Here is a 7,833-nt window from a genome sequence, read left to right on the forward strand (position 1 = left end):
CAGGAATTGCTGTAAACACTTGAATCAGGACACCGAGGCAGCCGTGAAGAGACACAAACAAAAGGAGATTCTCGAACTGTCGCAGGAAGTGGCAGGCGCGATGGGATAAGTGCGCTGGAAGCCCAGAGGGATATTTTGAGGGCCATTACCAACAATGTGTCTTTTCTAGCAGTACATTTTTAAAGATTTAAACATTCATTGTATTTTTTGAATCACACCTGATAGGTCAGGGAGACACTGCTGATGAGCCCTGGCTCAGTGCTGAAGGTGCCCAGGCACTCACCTTTCCCGGGTTCCTAGGGAGCAGACTTGAGTGTTTGTGGACTTGGACCTTCATCGTCAGGGGTTCCCTGGATTTGCAGAACAGAGGACAGCAGGCTCCTCAATGACCTCCCTTCATCACTGACCCCTCCACACGCTTGCTGGCTGGCGTGGGTGGCCCTAGGTGAGGCTCTGGGCTGGGGCTGTAAGAGCTCATTTCTAAGATGCTAAGTGTAGGACTGGGGATTTAGCTCAGTGGTGTAAGCGTCTGCCTGGCAAGTGCGAGGTCCTGAGTTTGATCCCCGATACCAAAAAGTAATGAAATAAAATGCTACATGTTTTTTCAAAGGCAGGAATGTGGCAGAGAAGGCAAGAGACCTCCTCCAGCCCTTTCCTTGATGGAAGAAGTCCAGAGGCATAGTTTCCACCCTGGGCGGCACATTTCCAAGCCTGGGCCAGAGGGGCTGGCAGCTGTGACTTGGTTCCTAGCATCAGGTCCCAGCTGCTCCTTAGGGATTTCACGTGCTCAGTTTCCAAGCTCCTCCCTGGACAAAAGGAGGGGACACCAGGCCACACCGAGGACAAGGAGCTAGGGGGTGGCAGGCATGGACCTGGTGGAGGAACCATGCCGATTTCTTGGGGACAAACTGTTTATGAGTGTGGCTAGGCTTTGAATCCCCAGCATGCTTCCTGGAAAAATATTTATATGATAAATATTTAATAAATAAATATAAAAATATTAATATGACAAATTATTTCATCAAAGATGAAAGCAGAAATCTCCACTGATACCCCAAAATCCACTTAAAATGTATAGGGCTTCCTCACTAAGCAGACACACCAGACCCTGAGGAGCCTGCAGGGCCTGGACGTGAGAGGGGCTTCACCCCCAAGGGAAGATTTAAGGGAACCCCACAACTCACTGACCAAGATGAACTCTCGTCTTTTAACATAATACTTGAAGAAAATCAAAGTTCATGTGGAGAAGTCATAACAACAAAATACTCAAATTTTACATAAAGGTAGAATTAGCAATGATACCATCCTGGACCATCAGGGCAAAAAAAGAACCAGAATCAGTCATTCTGACTCTCCTTCCACCCTGATTTTTCACTAGAGGAAAAATGTCGCTCACCTCACCCTGGCCTGTAAGGCAGAAAAGAAAGGGTGCCCCCCAAAATATCGCTTAGCTCCATGGGCGGCGGCAGTGGGGCCTTCCTGACCCCAAAAGGTGGTACAGGTGGACCCCTGGATTTCCATAACTGCAAGGGGAGGTGAGGGCAGCGCCTGTACACATTGGTGAGCTTTAGAGTTTCAGGTCCCAGAAGGCAGGAGTGAAGGGAAGAAAGCCAAGAGCTCCAGTGACAGCTCCCGGCCCGTCCAGGGACTGTCCCCCCCTCACGGCAGCACAGCACGGGCGCTCTTAGAAGGCAACAGAACAGAGGAGTCTGGAGCGAGGCCTTGCTGCTTGCAGCTCCCAGCTTTTCTGAGCTAAATGGCTGCGGTGCGGTGCGGTGGGCAGCGTCCTGGAGGTCTGTTCAGTTCCCCACGGAGATAGCCAGAGGCCGTCTCACCTGCAGCCCCTTGAGAGATGACAGAGATGCAGCCCCCATCTCCACCCAGGGCGTTGAACATTCCGGGCACCATGGTCCTTCCTGCTCTGGGGACTGGCTGTCCACAAGCCCAGCACATGTGGGAACTGCAAAGACCACGGTCCTGGAGAAGGTTCTTGTTCTCTCGCAGTCACTGGCTGAGCAAGCAGAGCTGAGAGACAGCAGTGGAAGTGACCCCAACTCTGCCACAGAGGCCAGCGGGACAGTGCTGGCCGATTGACTGATCATGCCCATTTCCAACCCAACTCAAAGGTCCAACTCAAAGACAGCGATTATGCCCTCTACCCAATCCAGTGCTGCCCCCAACTCCCCAGGTAGCTCCCTCCCCAGGGCGCAGCTGCAGCTGCCCACCTTCCTTACCAGGCCTTCCACGCCCACCTCTGCGTTCCACCTGACACAAGTGACAGTGCCAGCTCCCTGCCCTTCCTCTCCACAAGGGGACAGAGGCTGCCTCAGATGGCACCGAGGCTCATCTCCCGGTCATGAGGATCTCTGCATCTCCTTCTTCAGTGGAGAGAACGGAGGCATTTTTGCCCCAGTGCTTTGGCCTCGGTTGTGAAGGAATGGCAGGAGGAGTGCTCCAAAGGCTCCGGCTCAGTCTCCTGGCACCAGCAGCCTCACTTGGCCCGGTCTGTCTCGGGCAACAGTGATGTAGAAGTGGGACAGAAAATACAAAGATAGATACAAAGGAGACAAAGAGAAACAATTTTAAAATAGTACTTTTAAGAAAAACCGCAGCTTCTGGACACAGAATTACTCAGGTCCTTTTCCCTTCCAAGAAACTCAGAATTCCTAAGGGTCTTAAAGACACCATGGCTCCAGAGGCTGGGCCCATAGCCGCCTCTCCTCTGGGAGCTCGCTCTCCCTCCCACTGGCCTCAGCTCCCAGCACACAGGAGGGGTTTACCAACCACACCTCATATCAGCCATCAGAGGACACCCCCAAGACCGCGGAAAAGCCCCCACCTCCAGCCCGCAATGCCCCTCTCTTGAGGGCCCACCCTCTATTCTTAACTTGTATTTTTATTAGATTCTGCCTAATAAATCTTTGTTTCTCACTGACGTGTCTTGAAAATTTTTTCCACAATAAAAGTTAGCAAACTTGCAACTGGCACTGTGTGTGTGTGTGTATGTGTGTCTGTCTGTCTGTCTGTCTGTGAGATGGGGGTGAGGCAATAGCTTCCTTGTCTGCTTTGGGGACCTCCTTGGACTGTCTGGTGACAGTCTCACCACTTCCTTTGTGGGTGGCCCACGCCAGGGCTTCCCAGCTTGGGAAATGGTCTGTGAGGATCACGGGGTACAGGAACCCTGAGGGAAGTGGACTGTTCCCCCCACCCAGGCAGCTCTGACTTCCCAAGAGGGCCATCGAGTTCTTCTTTCATGGCAGGAGTGAGGCTCAGTCACCTTCCTGACCACGTCCTCCTCCTCCTCCTCCTCCTCCTCCTCCTCCTCTTCCTCCTCAAGGCAGTCAGTCTGTGCCTCGTATAGCAGCCTCTTGGTGGCCACCTCCAGGTGGGACAGCTGGACACACTCACCTGCCATAACCCAGGGTCCCTACCTTGCAAGGCACAGCTGAGCCACAGTCACAGTGTATTGGAGAGTTTGTTTAAAAATGGCTGAACCAACAAAAGGATTCCGGTCCTTTTTGTCTTGAACAAAGAATCAGATGAGATGCTCCAAAAACGGCATCAAAAGTTTATTTTAAAGGTGAAGGATGAAGCAGTAAGGGAAAAAATGAAAGAAAGGACAAAGGCAAAACTAACAGTTGGCTACGGTGAGGAGTCACAACAGCAGCTCCTCATGGTGTCTCCTCTGTGTCATCCATGCCTCTCCGGAGCCCTGCTGAGAAGCTCCACATGCAGCATCCCGGGGATTATCTGACGATGTCCTGGGGTCCATGTGTGACAGGTCTTGTTATCTTTCTGGCAGCTCTACCCTGCCCTCCCTCCTACATCAACCGTATTAGTCCACTGAGCTCACTCCTCATTGGTGCCCTGAACCCACCAATCAGAGCTCCTGTGGGAATCCCACTTGGGGACTCTCCTGGACCCACAGAAGGTTCTGGTCTGCAGGTCACTCTGTCCTCTCCCCCCTCCCTTCCACTGACAGAACTTCCTGCTGTCCCTGGACTTTCTGGTGGCCACCCGGGGTCCCTCCTTTGCAGCTCCATCGAGCTGCCTCCTGGTCTCTCCTGACCACAGCCAGCCACCTCTCCTCCCTCTGGTCTGTCTTCAGCAGTGGCCGCTTGTCTTGCGCATGCTGTCCAGAGAGCGACTCAGGGCCAAACTAAGGGAAGGTGTGGCCATCTGGGTCCCCCATTTTGAGTGGGGATGAAAGTACCACTTGTTGCAGGTGGCAGGGAAGGCACAAGGCCCCTGGTGTGTGTGATGGGAGCTGGGGAACCCCCTGCCCCTCCAAGACTCCCAGCTGTCCCCACTCTTCGACTGCTGCTAGAATGGCAAACTCTCCACCCTGAGAGGTGAGATGCCTCCTCTCTCCAGCCTCCGGGTGTTTCTCTCCCTTTTGTTCTTTGCTTAGGACAGCATGGCCTGCGGGGTTAGCACCAGAGCTCTTCCCCACTGCTAAAGAGGCGCTAACTGAGCAGGGCAGGGAGGTGGCCCCTGGAGCCCCAGTGCTCTGAGCCTGGGGCAGAAGGATCAATAGTTCAGTTTACCCCGGGCAATTTAGCAACTTAGGAAGACTGCCTCGAAATTTAAGAAAATAATAAAAAAGCTTGGGGATGTAGGTCAAGGGAAAGGCCCTGTGTCCAACACCCCAATACTGGAAAAGAAAAAACAAACAAATAAAACGAATTGTCTCCCCACAGTGTTAAGTTTATGCCTCAAGGGAAGTATGTCACCGCCTCCTGCCTGGGAACCCAGGTCGGTGAAGATCCCAAAGGAAACCCTTGCAGTCTTTTCCAGTACTTTCTGTTCTCTCTCTCCCACTTCCTAGCACCCAATGATGCTGAGAGGCTCCCAGGCCCCACGGTTACCTATCCTGAAGTCTCCTGTGTGTTTCACGACCTTTTGTGTTCTATGTGTTTGTTTCTCTGTTTGCTGAAAAGAAAGCCCTGTTGAAATTTTAAAAACTGTGTTAGTGGGATGTGGTGGTGCCTGCTTACTATTCCGGTACTTTGGGAGGCTTGAGGCAGGAGGATTCCACTTGGACGACTTCATGAAATCCTGTCTCAATACGAAAAGGTGGGGGAGAACAAGAAGCCAGTCTGTCCTTTCTGTGAGCTGTGGACACTGGTGGGGCTGGGAGAGAGACAATCCATTTCACCCTTTCTGGGAGCCGACTGGCACATGGACTGAGAATCAAGAAGCCCCCACCCATGTAAGCAACCAATTCAGAGGACCACAGGCTAGGCTGATAGCAACTGAGATGCAAAAACACTAAATGCTCATGTCATTTGGTTGACTTTGAAGGCCTAAGACCGGTAGTCTGAGCATCTATCAGGAGGATGACAGTACACAATATAGCAAATATTGGGGGGAGTGGGAGGAGAGGGGCTTTCTTCTCTGTCTTGTTTTGGAAATCCAATATTGTTCTCACTGTTTTGTTCTATTCCTATTGATGGCTTTGTTTTCTTCAGTGTTCTGTTTTGATTGGTTTTATTCTGTTTTGTTTTATTTGATTTTACTACGTCTGAAGGTATGGATGACTATTTTGAAGGTAACAAGATCTATTATGGTAGCCATTGTTGATTTCCTATTGTTCTATTTTACAGTACTGTACCACTTTCCCTGCTTTGTTTTGATTGGCCTTATTCTGTTCTATTTTGTTAGGTTTTATTCTCTTTACAATAAGAAAGGGGGATGGACACAATGCTCGGGGTAGAGCATTTGTTGCTTCTACTCCTAGAATAAAAAATAAAAACACAGGTGCACTAATTAATAAGGCCACCCATGCACAGCCTTCGGTCGGTGGGCTTCTCAGCAGTGCCCGTTCCTGATGACTGTGTTTAAATCTGCAGAGCCCTCACCCAAGGGAGAAAACCCCAGCTCTCCCGCTTAACCTCCTTCTCACTTCGGTTCCCACAGACTGTGTCACCTTCTGCCGTACTGTTTAATGTACTTACTGTGTGTATTTACTCCAGACTCAAAGCTCCTCCGACCTCCCTAGCACAGTGTTCCTGTCGTCTAGAGAAAGAACCAGTGTCCCGAGGCATCCTACATGTCAGGTGGTCAGCGTGGCTGCTGACATCGGGTGTGGACAGTGGGCGAGGAGCAAAGACAGTCCTGTGAGCAGCGAGACTTACCAGGGGGGTGGGACCAGGAGGAGCAGACCCGGAAAGAGAGAACTGCTGGGTTCTTGGACCCCTGTGGAGGTACAGAGACAAAAGAGAGATTAGAGGTCATTTCCTAGAGCCCCGCAATGCCAGGCTTTCTATTCAGAAAATTACAGCTCTCAGGAGGCTGAGGCAAGAGGATCACCACAGGTGGCCAGGCTAACCTGGGCTGCAAAGTGAGTTCAAGATCAGCTCAACTGTACAGCAAGATCTTGTCTCAAAAAGACCAGAAAGAAAGAAAAAAATGTCAGGATCCTGACATTAGTCCTACAAATTGTACATTTTTATTTCTATCATATGGGTGAGAAGCTGGAGGCATTGTTCATGTGGATTCTTTCTTCTCTTTCTGAACATCCAGAAAGCTCCCAGGACCACAGTGTGATAAACCGCATTCCCTTCTCTCGCCATGAAAATTGGAAGTGCGCAGAGTGATGGTGCCAGACTTTCTGTTGACAAATAACCGAACTGGGCTTCCGTTTCATCTCTTCCTGGAGCAGAGCCTCACCTGTCCTACTAGGTGCACTCAGCAAGGCGCTGCAGCCACCACGTGGCAGGGCCGGTTTCAGATCCAAGGCAGAGCTGGGCCCAGTCCCGAGCTCCTGCTGCGCAGCTCTGTCCATCGATTATGCGGTGCAGCCTGCCGGTCCGCGGCAGGTGTATCCATCAGGCTAGCTCCCGGGGGCTCGCAGAGTCCTTGTGAGAGCAGACATGGGAAACATGGCTTACTTTCACGTCAAGCAAGAGTGACTAGACTAAGAGCTGAGCTAAATAGCAGAGGCAGAGAGCCAGAAGAGGAGGGGAGGCAGCAGCCCGAGGAATTCCTCTGGAGGGCTGGGCTGCCCGCGCTCAGAAAAAGGAGGCAGCCAGGGCGTGGGGGGAAGCACGATGACATGGCCAAAACCCGGAGCAGGGAGTACGGGGGCTGCTGAGGGGCCAGCGTTACACAGAAGCTTTGGGGAAGGAGTCAGTGGAGCTGGGGAGGAAAGCAGAGCAAGCAGGGCCTGATAGCAGTCAGGAATCTGCGTGCTGGGACTTTACGATTTACTCTGTTTGAGGTGAGCAGCGGTGCAGATTTCAGGCAAGGACACAATGAAAGTTGGCAAGCACAGTCAATATCTAAGGCCCTTGGCCACACGGCTCTGTGCTCTGCTGACAGGGTCGCGTGCAGAAAGTCACCAGCCTCATGACCCGCTTTCAGCAACAGAAGCAGAGGAAGCGACGCGGGAGTCCTCTGATTCCAGGTCTCTGCTGTGGCGCTGGCTTTAGGCGCCCGTCCTCCTTGTCCCCGGCCGAGCAGCCTCACAGTAAGCTGAGATGTCAGAAAAAACGAGATGGGATTTACATCTACCATGACTGCCTAGAAAAGTCACCCGACTGGGGCTGAACGTGGAGTAAATAACTGTCCCAAAACAAGTCTGTGTTTGCAGCACTGGGGATGGAACCCAGAGCATTGTGCATGCCAGGCAAGTGTCGTGCCACTGTGCTACACCATAGGCTATAAAAATAACTTAATAGAGGAGATAAATTATCATTCCTAAATGCTCTGGGACAGTGTGCAGCTATGTAGAAGGTGTGTGAGGTGTCCATCAATGATCCCAGACACACACAGTTATGCCGCTGTGCTGCCTTTGGACTGCTCATGGCATCAGCAGTTTGGGTGCTTATG

This window comes from Cavia porcellus, unplaced genomic scaffold, assembly GCF_034190915.1.
Source record: "Cavia porcellus strain 051 isolate PalLab524CR breed Dunkin Hartley unplaced genomic scaffold, mCavPor4.1 scaffold_32, whole genome shotgun sequence".
NCBI classification, from domain to species: domain Eukaryota; kingdom Metazoa; phylum Chordata; class Mammalia; order Rodentia; family Caviidae; genus Cavia; species Cavia porcellus.